Here is an 18,965-nt window from a genome sequence, read left to right as displayed (position 1 = left end):
GACTATCCCTGCAATATTCTCTGTGTAATACAAAATGTAACACATTTACCCCCTTTGGTAACAAAACCAGACACTAATTTTCTTTAGACTGAAAAGGAGACAGAAATAATTAATTATGCTTTAAAATTATACTCAATCAATCATCTTACTGTTGGACATAGTCTCTAAATGAAAGAAAAAAGCTTGAATTAAACAATGAAACATTTGAGGGGTATTGCAAAAATGATGACAGTCTAGATGCAGTGTTAAGTTGAGAGCTTGTTTAATGTTTGTCACAGATAAGATGAGCATTTGTAGAGAATAAAATTGTATTTACTTGCAAGTGAGATTATTTCAGTAAACTCTGTTTAAGATTTAAAGCTAGCAAGATTTCCTGTCCTCCCATTGAGCGGGACAGATGTTGCACAGTATGTATATAAATACTGCAGACACTAGGGATGAAATCCTGCCCCTTTGAAGTCAATGGGAGTTTTGCCATTAACTTCAATGGGGCTAGAATTTCACACCAGAAGAAACAAGAGAAAACAGACTCCAAAGCATACAATTAGCCTTTTATAAAAATGGCCCAAGCAACAAAATTAGGATCTGGTACTCCTGGTACTCTGATCAGATTTTTTGTTTCAAGCACATCTCAGGTCCTGAATGTCACAAAATTCAATGTTCAAATATGGAAACCTTAACAAGAAGTCCATATCCTGTATTTGGATGCTCATATCAGTACATAGGTGTGTACATACTTGTTTTACATGGCAAAGTGTGGATATGAACATCCCATTTAATGGCCAACACATGTTATATGCATACACCACATTAACAGGTATAGTGTAATACTATTGTACTAATGTTGTGATTAGACTCTTAACAATTAACTAATAAATAATATAGAGTGGAAGTAGGGACTGATGTGAAGTTAAAACTAGGCTCTGAAATGAGGAACAGGCAAGAACTCTGTACTCTAGTCTAGGGCAACCATAAGATATGGGCCTGTTGCAGGAATTAATGGGTGAAATTCTTTCACCTATTTTGTATAGGAGATCTTACTAGAAAAGCATAATGGTCCCTTCTAGACTTTAAATCTATGAGCCCATGAAACTGCAACTGCCACACATTTAGAAGAGGAAAATATATAACAAAATGCTGAATTAATTAAATGTAGGTAAAGTGGGGGCATTCATACCTAACTGAAGCATTGTTTTGGTAGATATGTAAATATTCTGAAAATCAGTGTGGGTTTATTAAAAGTATGGCTATTAATTTTAATATTCTGCTTACTACATAAAACACGGTCACAGGGCTGTCCCTTGAAGGAAATCCGATGACCAGCCTAGTTGTATCAGATTCCCCTGAAGGGAATGAGCTAACCCAGGTCCACCTGGGGACAGTTAACTGCCTCAGTAGCTGTAAGCAGTTAAATAAGTAAGGAGCACCTGGGCCAAAAAAAGTTTAGGAAAACTCAGTTGGCAAAAGCTCCTAGGAAGCATGTTATAGCCAAAAGTTCACTAGGCAAAGAAGGAGGGGAAAGACTGTAAAAGTTATGCAGGCAGGGAGGTGAGCTGCAAGCTGCAGAGCTCTGCAGACAGTGGAGAAACCGGAGGCCTTACAGCAGAAGGAGCTGCTGCTGGAATCCAGAGATTTTTGTTTTGGGACTTCTAAGTTTTATCTGGGCTCTGAGGTAAGAGCCTTGAAACCCTTGAGTAAATGCTCCTTTCAGAAGGTTTTATTAAAAGGAAATATACTGCTGTAAAGGTTGGCTTCCCTTGGTAAGGCTGTTTAAGTGACCTTATCCTTACCTCATTAAGGAGGGGAAATGGAGGCAGGCCACAGCAGAGTCAGGAGACAACATGCATCTTCTCTACACAAACACACACCCACCCACCCCTATTTCCTGTTTGTGATCCTGCTGGAAAGCATTCCTACTAGCATACCAATTTAAAAGAGGACTTGGGAAAAGTGTTATTGAACAGGCTCCATTTTCCCATATTTTCTCCTTGCTCATTTGCCTACAAAAAGTGTAATAAATGTTGATGGAGAGAACAAAAAACAAAGTAAGTAGACTGATGCTGTATAGTGATAAGTGCCACTTGTGCAGTCCAGCCCTATGATTGTACAATAGGATTTATAATCTGTATAAACAGAATTAACATTCATGGAGGCTTCTGAAGTTTGAATACACTGAAAGGGAAAATGAAGAGTCTATATAGGTCCTAGAAGTGTATTCAGAGACATTAGGTTTAAGATGAATATTCAGATGTAGAGAGAGAAATGACTTAGGCAAAAAACTTCTAATCCATATTGCTTTTGAGGTTTTTGTTTTGTTTTTTTACCCACTTGCAAACCTTCCCAGGATGCCTCTTTTTCCCTTGGGGAGCCTCTCTCTACAACAAACCTGCTTCTAGGGGGAAAAAAAAATCTATCCTTTCCCAGCCGGGGTATTATTTTGAGCTTCATTCCTCTCCTTGTCCAGGGAAGGATCAGCCTGTTGAGACTCAGACTCCTTTTGAATCCCACTTAAGAGTGGACTCTGGCAAGGTAGTGGAATCTTCAAACCTCTCCTCTGAGGACAAGCTGCTGCCTTCAGCTGACGAAGGATTGAGGATATTTCCCAGACTGCTGTTCACAGGGAAAGCGGGTGAGGCAGAGCTATACTCTTTCTGGCTGCGAGTTATGACATTAACCTGCTTAGACATGGCTAAAATATCATTATGTATTAAAATATCAGCATGAAGTGAATTTCTAATGCCTACAACCAGGGACGTTGGAACCTCAGTAGAAGTGGGAGAGGGCACAGGCTGAGGGCTGCTCTTTGGTACCCTGGCACCTTGTCCAGGGCAGATGGAGGGTTCAAGGCTCCCTACAGTGGCCCAGGCTTCCTGGGCAGCTCTTACCACTGATCAGCTCCCCTGCTGCAAAGCACAGCCCCTGCCTATGCCACTCCGGCCTGAGGCTTGCAGTTTCAGGGGGCAACATGGCCCTCTGACCTCCCAAACAATAGATACCATGTTAAAAAGGTGGTCATGGCCTTCCCACTTTTAAAAGTGTGAGGGGCCATGCCCCGGTTCTGGCGTCCCTATCTATGAAAATATCTCCTTGAAAATCCTTATGCTTGGTAGTGTGAGTTGTCGGGTTACCTTAAGTTTAGTGCCTTCCATTAGGGTGGGGGGGGGTTTTAAATCTGGCCTCCCATGGCTCCCTTCCGGACCGCCGGGCCCCAGTAATTTGTACCGGCTTCCCCCCTCCCCTTGTCGGCCCTGATGTCAGGCTGTCTAGAGCGGTTCACGAGAGCGAGTACCAGCTTCAGGGCAGACTGTGAAGAAGTAGGGCACAAACACCAAACAGGCTGTGAGTTTTATACTTAGATTTTACAATCAAGTGTGAACTCCTTAAGTGCTATAATGACCTTAACATGGAGTCACGGACAGACCCCTTGAGTACTCCAGGCTATCTTGCCGTGTGATAAATGGTCCCTTATACCAAAAATCATAATATTTAGTCCCAACGGACCAGCCACTTATCCCAGGTCAATTGCACATGAAGCACATGGCATTGGCAACTGTCGGAAGACAAGATACTGGGCTAAATGGACCTATGGTCTGACCCAGTATGACCATTAGATCCTATATCAAAGACAACACATGAAGCCAATCCTGTAATAAATTAACTAAATATTTATTAAATAGAAAAAAGATGGGTTATTTACAAGGTTAAGGCAGGTAAACACAGACACACATGAGTTATAGTTTTAGGTTCCAAAAGGTAATAGCGGCTGTTGTAATATGCAAGTTCTGTAAGTTCTCTAGGGCTAACCCAGGCCAAACAGTTGGGGATCCCTTGCTTATGTTTAGAAATCTTCATGCTTCAGAGTTCAAGTAGCATAGAGATAATTTCTTCTTGACAAGGATTTCCTTTCCCCAGAGTTCAAGCTGATGGGATGAGTGCTTGTGCAGGTCTCTTCTTCATGGGTGTTGGGTGGGCAATCAATGAAGTCTTTTCTCCATTGATATTCCACAATGGCTTGTCTGATGTCTGAACATTCTTTTGTTGGGCAGGAGATGACACCTCTTCTGGTAAATTAGTATTTCACACTTGATAATGATTCTCTCCTGTTTGATGACTTACACAATTACAGAGCAAACACTTACATATTACTTTTATAATGTGGGATACAGATATTGCCAGTGAGATTAATGCATGTAGCAACTCACAAAGTCATAGTGTCTAAACACTAAACAAACTATTATAAATCTAATACCTATTTTAACAATACTAACACACAGGTGAGCCAGACTAGTTTACAGCTATGCATTTGTCAGTGTTCAGTGGAGCCTAGGGCCTTGGCACGAGGTGTCACCTGGTCTGCCAGTGTCACAGATGCTTACTGTGAGGACTGACTGATTCAGGAGATTGCTAATGGGACACAAAGCCTTCTAATAGTAGGAATTTGTGTAGAGTTTAAATTGAAAATAACTGAAAGTAGTTTCCCTCTGACATATTGAATGACCTACTGCACGTAAAATGAACTGGTGGTTTTAGTGTAGTAGAGAGCGGTTCTCATCACAGAAAGTATCCTCCTCAGAAAAGGCCAAGGATGTAATTGGCTTGAGATGAAGATCCTACTGCTGTGGGTAGGCGAGGATTTCAGCCCACAGGGTTGTCAAACTGGTACTTCATATAACCATTAAGTTAGTTTTAAAATAAAAGATGCATATTGTAATTTGTTTTAAGGGGCTTTTTGTCTGAGGAAATTAATGGAATTTAGCATAATTGGTACATTGATATTTAGTTTTCCAGTTGTAACATGTAGTTTAGTGTTAACTTTGTTCACTTTGAGTGGCGCTAATAGGACTAATGACCTAATAAAAAGCATAAGATATTCACACCACTTTTCATGTATTTAAGTATATTATTCCTTTTTCATACAACACTTCTATTCACTTCCCCATTAGTAATTACAGAGAGGAATGGCTTCTGAATCATTCCTCCCCATGCAACAACAGACTGAGGCAACCTTGCCATTTGAAATGTACAAGTAATTGTGTTCACAACTGCATTTTGCATTCTGTGCTGCTGGCCCACGCCTCCTCAATTCATGCTGTGTGCCTTTGGAACTTCAATATTGTAATTTGTATTTTGATACTATAAAAATTAGTAGACAAATAAGCACTTAAATGTTCATGCCTTGTTTTGGCTCTTTATCTCGCCTTATTCTCAAACAACTCGATTGTACATAGAGGCATGGGCATCTTCCTGGTTTAGCTTTTCATCCCAGGCCTAATGGGAGAACAGTGAGTTTTTGAGCTCTTCCAAATGAGCCTAATGGGCCATGTTAGCAGTAATTCAAATCTCTGATGAGCAGGTAATTACAGTTCTAATAATAGCCATTGGTTTTACATTTTCCATTTGCTTTGTTTGTTTGCTTCCTCAGTTCTCAGCTAAAAATGAAAAACTTCTGCTGCTTAGCAGTCCTCCCAACATTGTGATGCTAATGGTTCTGGGATGTGAACATTAAAAGTTAAATCAAATTCTAAAGGAGAAAAAACCCTATGTGCTCAAAGCAACACCAACACATTAAAAATGATGTATTTTAAAAGAATTATTAATAACCATGTAGATAACTAAAGGCTCCATCATGCTATCATTACCAGACTCCATTTCAAGTGCTTGCATGAATAACGGTTGCAGGAATGTGCCAAGACATTAGGTAGAGGATCAAACTCCTGGTCTATGGGCTGACTTTTTCCCACTTGAAGTCCTCCGAAGAGATTCAGATTCCTCAGAATATCAGCTTTCTATCTCCTGTAACTGTGAAGAAAGCCTTCTGAATGTGAACCAGTGTAGCGCTGTTGTTGCCTACCACAGTAGCTGGAGGATTGTGAACCATCCTAATTTATTCCAATGGGGTATTAATTCTGAAGCCCAATGATGGTACTTTCAATGTCAACATAGTTCATTTTAGCAGGAATATCTGCTTACTGTGCTTATTCATTATTGTGGGATGCAGTGTAGGAGAGAGGGAGTGCACGCAGCCTTAGCCTATCAGTCTAAAAAATTGCACTGCTATAAATGATGGACCCAGCTGTGCCATCTTTTCTCTGAGTCAGTATCTGGGCTCACCCTTTGCCTGAGCCCTGGCCTAAGGCTGTCTGGGCTTACCTGTTGGGCACGGTGAGTGGAGAAGAAAAAGCTGTTTCTCCAGTACCTTGTCTTCTGCCATTAGGGGATGCTAAGCAGCAAACAGGAGGAGGGCATGAGAAAATAACTCTCTCCCGTGCTCAGTATTCAGTGCCCCACAATGGTGAGCTAGGAGAGAGGCACAAAGGCACTTCATAATCCTGGCTCATCACTAAAAATGTAATGTGTCCCTCCTCTCCACAGAGAGTTTACATTCTGCCTTAGATTAAAACTGAAAGAATTAGTATCTAATTTTCTTTTAATCTTTTATGATGTTTACATTTCTCTCAGTTTTGCCTTTTTTTCCCTCTTACTGGTGTACACTAGCCTGATATTTGCAACCCAAACATTGTAGTATTATAGGGGGTAGTTAATTTCCAGCAAAACATTTTCATTAGACTGTCCCTCTCTCTCTCTCACACACACACACACACGTTTCCGTTGATGTTAAGCCTTAATGTTATCCAGTCTAAATTCAGGGCCGTATCTGAACTGACAGTATCTGTGTAACAATAGCCATAGTTTTCAGAAGAGTACAAGATCTAGTATCTGTGAAATATTTTCTGTGGAACCACAGTACAACTGCCAAGTGATGGTATGTTCATATTCTCCCACATACATTTCAGGTGTCACAGCTCCCTCATGTGGAAAGATAATGGAAGTGGGCTCATGTCAGAAGAGTGTTCCCACAAATCACAAAAAATGAAAATAATTGGAGACTTTTTCTTCAAGTAGCTGATTTTCCCCAATCCCCTGAAATGAGAATATTTAACTAAAAGCCTTGTATGTAAACTAGGCAAGCTAGCCTTCAAGGCCCAATTTTCCATGCAGAATATTGGGCTGAAAATGTTGTAGTTAGGCAATAGCTCAGCATATGGGAATTTGAGTCAGGTATAATGGTGGCAGCAGCAGGGGAGACAACACCAGCACTATAAAACTCATGTGCCTTGGTATATGTTCTAGTGTACATGGGATGTTGCCTGGCAACTGTAGAGTTTCATGTTTGTTCACAGCTCTGTCAGCTTAAAGTGTTTTTAATCGTCTTTGTGGGTACCACAGAGACATGACCCCAAGCGTGAGAACAGCCAATCTCTTTGATCACCTCAAAAATGACATTTATTGAAAGAATAATTTTCATTTTCACATCATCTATACCTTTTCTCATGCAAAGATCCAGTGTTTCAGCTGTTGTTCCAAGTACCTAATTACAATAGTGCAGCTCCAGCATAACTCTCCAGCAACTGTTTTCTTCACACAAAATATTCCAGGAATCATAGGATACATAAAGTTCTCCATGTAATCACAGGATGCAGCTCCTTTTTTATTCCCCTCCGTCAGTTTCTGCTCACATATTCCTACTCACAGAGTGCAAAAATGAGAAGCTGCTCTTCAAGCATCTTTGTGGCTTGGGACCCCGCTTTTTCTAGGCAGAAAGCAGCAACATGAATAAGTCAGTTGTCCCTGTCCCATCTCAATAGCTAAATGTATGGTATCATTCATATGGATCTGACCTCTGTAACTCAGTTTTGGAGGGAAAACTCTTTGAAGGCACAAAGTATAAAATAACTTCCACAAATGGAAAACTTCCTAGTTTGAGTTCTTCTTCCTTGTCTTTAATAAGGTCCTCCCTTCTACTGGTTGGTTTCCAAACACGCGCAGGGGTTCTCAAACTGGGGGTCATGACCCCTCAGGGGGCCACAAGGTTATTATGTGGGGGTTGTAAGCTGTCAGCCTCCACCCCAAATCCCACTTCGCCTCCAGCATTTATAATGGTGTTAAATATAAAAAAATGTGTTTTTAATTTATAATGGGGATCGCACTCAGAAGCTTGCTGTGGGGTCACCAATATAAAAGTTTGAGATCCACTGCACTAGGGGTCACAGCACCTATGAAAGTTATGGGCCTGATTTTAAGAATAAAATTCCATTTGACTTCAATTGGAGTGGTGAGCTAAGGACTTCTGAGAAGTTAGTCTCTACGTGTACAATGGCCGAGAGTGCTTGTACACTAGCCATAGTTTACAGTAGCTTAAAAAAGACAAAAAAATGAACATTTTTTCAAAATGTATTTTGGAATTAAAATTCCTATGTATATTTTAATGAGATGAACTACTGACGTCTGTGAAGAGACATTATTTTAACACCTAGTCACCAACCATCTATGTGGTTTGCACAAACTATTCTCAGACAAAATCCAGATGTTAAGGTGTTTCCATTTAATTTTCTTTCGGGGGCGAGGGAATTGCTTTACAAGATGATCTGCTGGGTGCCTTTGTCTGTCTTGTGTACTGAGTCCCTACTGGGAGTTTGCTCCTTCATGATTACATGGCTGTTAAGGCAGTTGGCCTACACTCGAATAATTGAGAGCTGGATCACCCTCTCCTATGAAAATAGCTATGGGAGGTGGGATGGGAGAAGGAAGGCTACATTGGGATTCCTTCATTTTTTCCCATATCATGTCATTGGGGAATGAGAGGGAGAGGTGTGGAAGGAACCTCTGGAACACCCTGCAGATCCCTAAGACCATGAGCACTGGCTCTGGTGCCCACTAAGGCAAGCTGGCTTCACTGGAGCCATTGGGGGCTCCCCTGACTGCAGCTTCTCCTGGGACTCTGGGGAAAGGGTAATGAAGCTTGAAGATGGATTACCGTTTTCTGGTAGGATATACTAAGCTGTTAAGGAGACAATGGCTCTACCCAGGGCTGCCCATTTGCCACCATGTGCCCTGTGATACCTAAGTAGGAGGGGATGTGCCATGACAGTAGCTGACACATCCTTCCACAGAGATCTGCAGGATCCCTTTCACATGCAGATCAGAGGAAACCAATTTGGGTTGTAATCAATAGTTAAGCCAGTAATTAATTATCAGAGGATACTTCTTTAGAATGGTTTTCATGGTGAAAGGATAAAGAGATAATTAAAATACTCTTGGGGACTAACATGCACCACATTAAATACATGATAATTCAGGTTTCAGAGTAGCAGCCGTGTTAGTCTGTATCCGCAAAAAGAACAGGAGTACTTGTGGCACCTTAGAGACTAACAAATTTATTAGAGCATAAGCTTTCGTGGACTACAGCCCACTTCTTCGGATGTATATAGAATGGAACATATATTGGGCTGTAGTCCACGAAAGCTTATGCTCTAATAAATTTGTTAGTCTCTAAGGTGCCACAAGTACTCCTGTTCTTTTTATGATAATTCAGGATAGTGAAGTAGAATCATAGAAATGTAAAGCTGAAAGGGACCTCAAGAGATTACTTATTTTATCCTCCCTGCACTGAGGCAGGACCATCCCTGCCTGACAGGTGTTTGTCTAACCTGCTCTTAAAAATCTCCAAGGATAAGGATTCTATAACATCACCAGGAAACCTATTCCAGTGCTTAACTATCATATAGTTAGAAACTTTTTCCTAATATCCAAACTAAATCTTCCTGGCTGTAAATGCAGCCAATTGCTTCTTGTCCTATTCTTGGTGGACATGGAGAACAAGTGTCCACTGTCCTCTTTACAATAACCTTTATCATATTTGAAGAGTGTTATCACGCCCCCCCCCCCAGCCTTTGCTTCTCTACACTAACCATGCCCAATTCTTTCAATCTGAGCTAATTAGGCAAAAAGTCAGGAAAGGCAATTACCACCAAATAGAAATGTGTCAACTATTTATTGAATAGTTAACCTGTAGGTGATGTAATAAAAAGGTCTTTATATTAAAATTGGACATATTGCACAGGATGGCTCACTTCAGGGAACCACAAATCAAGTTTACATTGTAGAACTCTGCACTCATGGTAGGCTCCACAGGAATACTAGTGATTGTTCTTGCAGTTTACCACACGCTAGTGTAGTATTGTGATGATCATCATGATCTTCTGATAGTGGCAATGATCGGTGCAATTAACAACTTTTTCCTTCTTCTGCATGACAGTATGTTGCTATTTGATATATTTGCTTTGCTATACTTTCTTCTCTATATCTTCATTTTTCTCTTCTTTCCCTTAGTTTAATCCTTGTTTTCTTCCATTTTGGTCAGATGTAGTGCAGGACAAAATGATGCCACTGACTTCATTATTAAGAAACTTTATTTTCTTCTAGATCAGCCCCCCCCCCCCCCCCAAATTAGGCATTATACAAAACAGATACCACCCTTAAAGGAGTATTGCATTTAGTCATTATGGGAATGATTTGAAGCCTGTTGAAATAAATTGGAATAGTTCTATTGACTTCAGGGAGCTTTATATCAGGTCAGAAGTAGTGGGCGAGATAGATATTTTGCTAACTACATTTCTTAGGAGTATTTAATAATCTCCAGCATTATTCCATTATATGAATCATTCAGCTGTGCAAAGATGCAATGAAAATTTACAAGCCGAGGCACAAAAACCTATTTGGCCTGTTTGCCATGATGAAAAAGTTTAATGATATTTTACTCACACATCAAAAAAATTACTTGCCATGGGGAAGTATAATTTTGCCAGATTTCCATCACCCTTCCAATAAAAGAAGGTGATATTAGAAAAAAAATCATGTTGCTTTTATTAGCTTTTGGTCTTTTTATTAGCAAAGGATCAATATATGAATGCTCTATAACAGTGATTAGCTCCTATGTATATACTTGAAAAGTGGAAGGAAACTGTGTTTTGATATTACTTCATATAAATAAATAAAATAAATCTATATACAGTCATCATTTGACACTGTAGTCTTACAGTCAGAAATACCATTCTGATTAACCTTTTCAATAGATCAGATGAACTTTTACTGTGGGATTATTATTTTGAAAATGAACATTCAGAAGTTTGTATATTATGTACTTATTCAAACTCTGGACATTTTGTTGCAATTGGCTCTGCCAATGGAAGATGAAGCCAATGGTTTTCAGTGGGAGCAGAATCAAAGGGAACGTGTGGGTTAAAAAAAAATGCTTGGGTAAGAGGTGCTCTATATTCCTAAATGTTCTGTGTAGTTAATATTTTTGGGGGTAGATCCTAGATACTTTCAGCTGTGCTGTCAACCAGTAAAAATATTAAGCTAGTGGACAGTCACTTTGTCTGTCATGCCAAAGCCATATAATTTTTATTTTGATTGGTATATGTATTTTTTTAAAAAGCACATTCTTTTATATTTAACATAGACCACTAAGTGCCTTTTTAAAACCTTCACCACCCTCTGAAGTTTGCCATCTTCATTCTTGCTTTAGAGTACTTAGAACTCTAATTACAGTTTAGTCATGCCACGAAAAGAAGATTACACAGGAAAAAGTGGAGAGCCTGGAAAGTGGTGAAGAACTCCTCTAAAAATACATGGAACCCTCATAACCCCTTTTTTAAATTGCCCCTCCCAAAAATACCAGGGCTGAACTGAGGGAGGGGGCAGAGAGTATGTAGGTGGTTGTGCTATGTGGACACTGTCAATGCAACTAGTTAGGAGGAAACTCTGACCATATGGTAGTATCACATCTTTAAAATCCAATTTGAATATGGTAAGATTAATAAATGAAAAGTGATTCAAAAATGCTACTTGACTTAGTCAGAAAACTCTGGATATGCTTGAGGGGAGTGGGGGAGGAGAAGAAAGGTATTTGAATGTTTAAAAATTAAAGAGAAGCAGCTTTGCCTACAATCCTTCTGACAAAGTTGTTAGGCAATATTGCATGCCAGCGTACTCTGTAATTTTCACACATTGAAGGGTTATTTAAAACTGATGATAAAATGCTATTGTGCAAGAGGAATAATGTTCTACAGTACAATTTGGAAAACCGAGGAAGCAAACAATCTCAAAAACGCACTCTCTTAACCTCACTGGAAGTCTCCACACCAAAGGATTAGTTTTAGCAAACTGAAATGGATATTTCAAATTTTTCTTACTTGACTAACGCCCTTTGGGGGTTAGTAATGGGAGACTCCACCCTACATAAAGGCAACTTTATTCTCTGCAACGGTAAGATACTCAAGTGGTTTCAAAGTAATCTGGAAATCCTTTGTGCTCAACCTCTAGTAAGTTTGATGTTGCTGTGTTCAAAAGGATACTTCTCCAACGTTAGCTTTTGCTGAAGGAAGGGGCATGCTGTGCAAAACTCTTATTTTGTGTGGGTGTTGTTAATTATTACGAACCTCTGATAAGCTCTTCTTTGTAGATAAATAGTAGAGTGAGGACAAATGTGAATGATTTTCTTCACAGCATCAGGTATGAGAAGGAAAGTGCTATGTCCTATATACTAATACCCTAATGAAATTTAGCTTTTTCCATACTGAACATACAGGGTGACACTTTATCCCAGCAGCCATTTACTGTTATCATCTTTATACTTGTCTTTTCCCTGTACGACTCTGCAGGTTGTTTTTGATTTAGTTCAGGAGTCTCCTAGATTAGGTAAAGATCAGAGAGCAGCTCCTGTTCCTTCCTAAGAATACTTTTCATTCTCTCCCACAATCTATGTGCTGTATTTTTATTGCTTCTTCCACTTCAGCAGAGGATGGGGTGCAGCTCTCTCTTTCACCTCCCCAGTGGTTTAACCATCCCCAACTGCCAACTGTTTATTCCAAGCCTGGAATCCCAGGCCATCTTCATGGATAGTTGTTCCTTTCCTACCCAGCTCTGGCACATACACCCCCATCACTGAAATAAATTCTGCTGCTCCATCAGATAGCCACCCCTCTTCCCTCCTTGGTCCCCACAAGGGATTGTTGTGTTCCGTGTGGAAGAGGGGGCAAGGGCATGGACACTCAGTGTGGCATATCCCACTTTGCAACAGCAGCAAAAATTATGCAATTTGCATTGTAAACTGTGTTTCCCAGAGCAGCAGTCACTCCCACTCCATGGTTTTCAAAGACCACAGGACAGGTTAGAGCACAGGAGTACTAAGCAGAGCTCTGTGAGCCATGCTGACAGTCATGGGAGAGTAGTGTCAGAGAAGGCTCAGGAGGAAAGGGACTCCCCTTCCTCCTTATAGCTTGAGAGTCAAAGAGTCTTCCATTTGTATCGCTGAAAATCACAGGCCTGTATCAGTACCTGGATCCACACAGTTGCTGGATGATGAAGCAGATTGCTATCTCTTCTAGAGAGGTGCATTTCAGGAGGCTTGCATTCTCCTGCTGTGTAGTTTGAAGGGTGGAGGGGAGTATACAGTCCTATTCATTCTTTTGTGGCCCTACCACAGATAGTGACCAGCCCAGATCCTCAAAGATAGTGACCAGCCCAGATCCTCAACTCCCCATAGGATTTAGGTGCCTAAATACCACTGAGAATCTGGGGCAAAGTGCTTAAAATATATGTGTGATTTGCTGATAGTTAACAAGGAGCAGAAAACATTTAATTTCTCAGTACAGTGTTCCCATCTATGTATGTATTATCTAAAGTACTTATATGGCCTCCATCATGGTAGTGTCTGAGCACCTGATAATCTCCTAGTGCATTTATCCTCTCAAAGCCCCTGGGACATAGGGCAACATTATTTTGCAGATGGGGAACTTAGGCACAGAGAAACAAAGTGACTTGCCCAAGGTCACAGGACATCTGTAGTGGAGCAGCAAACAGAACCCAGGTCTGCCAACTCCTATGCTAGCACCCTACTCACTGGACAGATCTTCCTCTCCCAGATGCTCAGCTAATAAAAAGATACATTTGATTAATTATAATCTGTTCTTCTCTGAACTCATTGGCCTTTCATCTTGGGCAATAAAATGGAAAACATCTTTTCAATGACAACAGTTGGGGGGGGGGGGAGCTTTATTGTTTGTTTCAGGCCCTTAATCATTAAGATGTGATGGGCAGCGCACTATGATCTAAAAACTGGCTTCGTAGTTGCTATGCCCAAGGCTGGAGGTCAAATGCTATTAACCAACAAGGTGTCATTATTAGATTATACATATTCTGTCATGTCTTATTGCTGTTATGTAGTACTAGTTTCTAAAGAAAAATATGGAACATGAGAAATATTTCCAAGATGAGATGACTGTTTAAATCACCTATAATGTTACATTCAAGAATAATAGTTCCAAACAGCTGGAAAGCAGTAACAATAAACCTATTGACTTTTAAAGTCCTATTGACTTTTAAGGGTATCACAACGATACACCAGGATGATCCCTCAGAGGCAAAGAGACCCTCCCTTATATATGTGCTCCAGAAGCAGGGCCCTAAACAATGGCTGTCTGATCTGTCCTCAAACTATCCATGTTTATGTGACAGTCCTTTAATTTCACACTTGGGGCTTGGTTTTCTTTGTATTAGTGGTCAAACCACCAGCCTTTCCTGTTGGGGTATTTTCCTTAGCTCCGTGGCTGTCCCCCTAGACCTCTCCTCTTCCCAGGCTCATCAAAAGGAAGTGGAGAGACCCCACAGCAGTTCCTATTTCATTTAGGTCTCCCTCATCTCACTAAGCAAAAGGGAGTTTTTATATACACAGCTTATTTCCCAGCATTCCTTACTGTGAGGCCTACATTTCCAATCAGCCCCTGCAACTATGATTCCCAGAATGCCTTATTTTTCAGCTGAACTGGGAACAGGGTTGTGCTGGGCCAGTATCTTCCCTTAAAGGGGCTAGCAAATACTCTGACACTGTTCTCATAGAAAAAACTTTCATCTTTAGCTTCCAATTTTCTATGATTCTCCTAGGTAGTTTTAAACTCTGACAAATACTTATTAAGGTTGAAACTGAAATTGTCCTTTACACAGTTGATAAGAATCAGGCACATTGAGAATCATTAAAAAGTAAAGAATACCTTTTATTTTTACAAATGTATGCAAGTGAGTAACTGTACACATGTGAATAGTACCACTGAGTTAGTTATCACAACTAACATGGGAAGGTTACTCACATGCCTAAGCATTTGCAGGACTGTGGCCTATGACTTTATTTGAATATAAAACACAAAACAAGCATTACTAGAGCTGTTAATAATGATGGAGTTTTAAGATAATTAAGAGTGCTGGACATGTCTCCATGATCATCAGCTGAATGAGAGCAAACAAAGCAAATGGCACAAAAGTGAATGCTATTAAATTATTAACATTTTTAAAAAAATCAATGCACTACGACACTTACCACTTTTTAATCACAGTGATCGAGAAAAATGTCCAGTGTTCCACTAAACTGGAAAAATACGGCTTATGTCCAATCTGGTAGGAAACTGATTCTCCCTGCTCATCCTTCCCCTCTGCCCCTGCAGTGTCACTTGGGAGACCCAGCTGAGCAAAAATTGAAAGTCTGTAAGCAGCTGCGTGCAACTTTAGATCTGCCTTTCTGTGTGCAGAACAGGTATCTGCCAGCATTCTCCTGGTTATTTGCAAGTAAGGCTCGGAGGCTGATCAGAAATATCTGCTTTAATTTTTCCACCTGACTGGATTAAAATTAAAATGCTTTGATGGGTCTAGATTATCAGGAGGAGAAGCAAAAAGCAATATCCCATGGGTGCATAGGAATACATTAACTAGTACATTTCTGTCTCTGTCAAGGAGTGATTCTAATGATATTTGCAAGTAAAAGACCATCTGGGATTTTAGCAAACAGAGCTGAATGATTGAAACACACAGAAACCATGTTTTTGTCTCCAGTATAAAAACTGCAACATTACTAACCTTTCAACTAACCTTTGATATATAGATTCATAAATTCCAAGACCAGAAGGGACCACTGTGATCATGTAGTCTGGCCTCCAATATAACACAGGCCATAGAAATCCCCCAAAATAATTCCTAGTGCACATATTTTAGAAACACATCCAATCTTGATTTAAAAATTGTCAGTGATGGAGAATCCACATGGTAAGTTGTTCCAACGATTAATTACCCTCACTGTCAAAAAGGTATGCTTTATTTCCAGTCGGAATTTGTCTATCTTCAGCTTCCAGCCATTGGATCATGTCATACCTTTCTCTGCTAGATTGAAGAATCCATTATTAAATATTTGTTCCCCATGTAGATACTTATAGACTGTAATCAAATCACACCTTGACCTCTTTATTAAGATAGATTGAATCTTATTCTTCAGTCATTCTCATGTCACTTCTCTGAACCGTCTCCAATTTATCAAAATCTTTCTTGAACTGTGGGAACCAGAACTGGACACAGTATTCCAGCAGCAGTTGCAGTCATGACAAATACAGAGCTAAAATAACCTCTCCACTCCTACTCAAGATTTCCCTGTTTATGCATCACAAAACTGCATTAGCTCTTTTGGCCACCGTGTCACACTGGGACCTCAAGTTCAGCTGATTTTCCACCACAACCCCCAAATCTTATTCAGAATCACTGCTTCCCAGGATAGAGTCCCCCATCCTGGAAGTATGGCCTACATTTTTTGTATCTAGATATAATCAATATAGCCTTCTTTGTCGAGTTTGGGATTGTGCCTTTTGGACATCTAGTAAAATATTCTTAAGCAGGTCCCTACTGTCATTCATGTTTTGTTAAAACTTTTTCTCACAGTTTATGCTCATAATTGTTCTCAGCTTTATGAAACTGGCCCTTTTAAAGCACCAACTAATATAAATAAATTAAATAATTATTGTTTGAGATTTTATTCTGTTTGTACATAATAAATGTCATGAAGACATGATCACTTGTACTTAAGCAACCAAGAATTTTTAGTTATATGATCAATTCATCTCTATTTGTCAAGGTGAGGTTTGATATAGAATTGCCGTGTTGGATGCAATGCTTCTTGAGTTAGCAAATTGTCCTCTTTAATTTTTAGTAATTCCAAGGATGTTTGGGTACTGGCAGCATGAAACCTCCAAAATAGAATCGCAGAAATGTAGAGCTGGAAGGGATCGCTAGAGGTTATCAAGTCCAGTCCCCTGTGCTGGGTCAGAACCAAATAAACCTAGACCATCCCTGACAGGTGTTTGTCCAACCTGTTCTTAAAAACCTCATGAAGGGAATTCTACAGCCCCCCCGTAGCTTATTCCAGACCTTAGTTACCCTTATAGTTAGAAATTTTTTTCTTAATATCTAACCTAAATCTCCCTTCCTGCAGATTAAGCCCATTACTTCTTGTCCTACCTTCAGTGGACATGGAGAACAATTAATCCCCATCGTCTTTATAACAGCACTTAACATGTTCAGAGGTTCCAAGGCCAGAAGGGGGACCATTGTGATCATCTAGTCTGACCTCCTGTATAACTCAGGCCAGAGAACTTCTCCAAAATGTTATCAGCAATCCCCAAACTAGAACACCTTAATCTCAACTGATTAGTGATTGGGCTGCTTTATGGTCAGACACAGTATGAAGACTAACTAGGTCTCCCCTTAGTTTTCTTTTCTCAAAATTAACATGCCCAATTTTTTTAACCTTTCCTCATAGGTCAGATTTGTAAACTTTTTATCATTTTTGTTGCTTTTTTTCTGGACCCTTTCCAATTTGTCCACATCTTTTCTAAAGTGTGGTGCCCAGAACTGGACAGAACACTCCAACTGAGGTGTCACCAGTGCTGAGTAGAGTGGGACAATTATTCCCGAGGTCTTACATACATACAACACTCCTGTTAATACACCCCAGAATATATATATATATATATATAAATAAAATTAGCCTTTTTCACAACTGCATCACATTGTTAACACATTCAGTTTGTGATCCATTATAACCCCAATCTTTTTCAGCATAACTATCACCTAGCCAGTTATTCCCCATTTTGTAGTTGTGCATTTGATTTTTTTCTTCCTAAGTGTAGTACTTTACCCTTATCTTTATTGAATTTCATCTTGCAGAATTCAAGCTAATTCTCCAATTTCTCAAGATCATTTTGAATTCTAATCCTGTCCTTTGGAGTGCTTGCATCCCCTCCCACGTTGGTGTCATCTGCAAACTTTATAAGCATACTCACCACTCCATTATCAAAGTAATTAATGAAAATATTGACTAGTACCAGACTCAGGACTGACTGCTGCAGGATCTCACTTGATACACCCTCCCAGTTTGACAGCAAACCATTGATAATTACTCTTTGAATACAGTCTTTCAACCGGTTGGGCACTCACTTACTAGTAATTTCATCTAGACCACATTCCCTAGTTTGCTTATGAAAATGTCATGTGGGACTGTATTAAAACCCCTTACTAAAATCAAGGTAGACCACATCTACTGCTTCCCCCATATGTCACTCAGAATGAACTCCCCCTGATAATGCAGCTTTTTCCTCCCTCTACACATTATAGATAGGGGCTTAAGGAGCCTGTTATCCTGTTTGTGAGATTTGATGGCCCTTGCAGACACCAACTAGTACCCTGTCTTGTGCTTTATCTGTTAAACATTGATCCATAAGCACTCAGGATAATTTGCCTCTGAGTTGTCAGTTACTTGAAAAAAAGTAATGCCATTTTTGACAATGCCAATCCCCACCCTTTTTGCTTAGACAATCCTTCCTAAATAGGTTATAACCAGCGATTTTAACATTCCAATCATGCAAATCTTCTCACCAGGTTTCAGTAATACCAACTACATTGAATTTATACTCATAAACAAGCAATTCCAATTCCTGTTGTTTATTATCCAGGCCCCTAGCATTGGTGTATATAATTAAGAATTTCTTCTGTTTACATCTCTTGGTGCTTTGATTAATTTTATTTTTGTCATGTTGACTTTGTGTGAAATGAATGCTTGTTTCCCCTGTCCATCCTCCCCTTTTGTTGTTAGTTTAACCCCCTCCTGACTAGTCTAGGCAACCTGTCTCCTAGAAGTTTGGTTCTTTTACTGAGGTGGAGGCCATCCAAATTATATAGAGCCCCTTCCCTATAGAAAATGGCCCAAAGTTCCACAAAATCCAAAACCTCTACTTTACACCACTCATCTAACC

At 39.9% G+C, this 18,965-nt stretch overlaps 1 long non-coding RNA gene across 1 annotated transcript in view; it reads left to right on the top strand.

The window, feature by feature from the left end:
• Positions 1–605: 605 nt before the first annotated feature.
• The window catches only part of LOC135973723 (uncharacterized), a 36,620-nt gene continuing 18,260 nt past the window's right edge, over positions 606–18,965 (top strand). The window contains exons 1-2 of the long non-coding RNA XR_010590689.1: positions 606–1,672; positions 2,465–2,629. This is a non-coding gene — a long non-coding RNA (uncharacterized LOC135973723). The remainder of the gene's footprint in view (positions 1,673–2,464; positions 2,630–18,965) is intronic.

Source organism: Chrysemys picta, chromosome 1, assembly GCF_011386835.1.
Source record: "Chrysemys picta bellii isolate R12L10 chromosome 1, ASM1138683v2, whole genome shotgun sequence".
In the NCBI taxonomy this organism is placed as follows: domain Eukaryota; kingdom Metazoa; phylum Chordata; order Testudines; family Emydidae; genus Chrysemys; species Chrysemys picta.
Note: the sequence above shows the minus strand (reverse complement) of the source record. Positions and strands in the feature narration are given on the sequence as shown.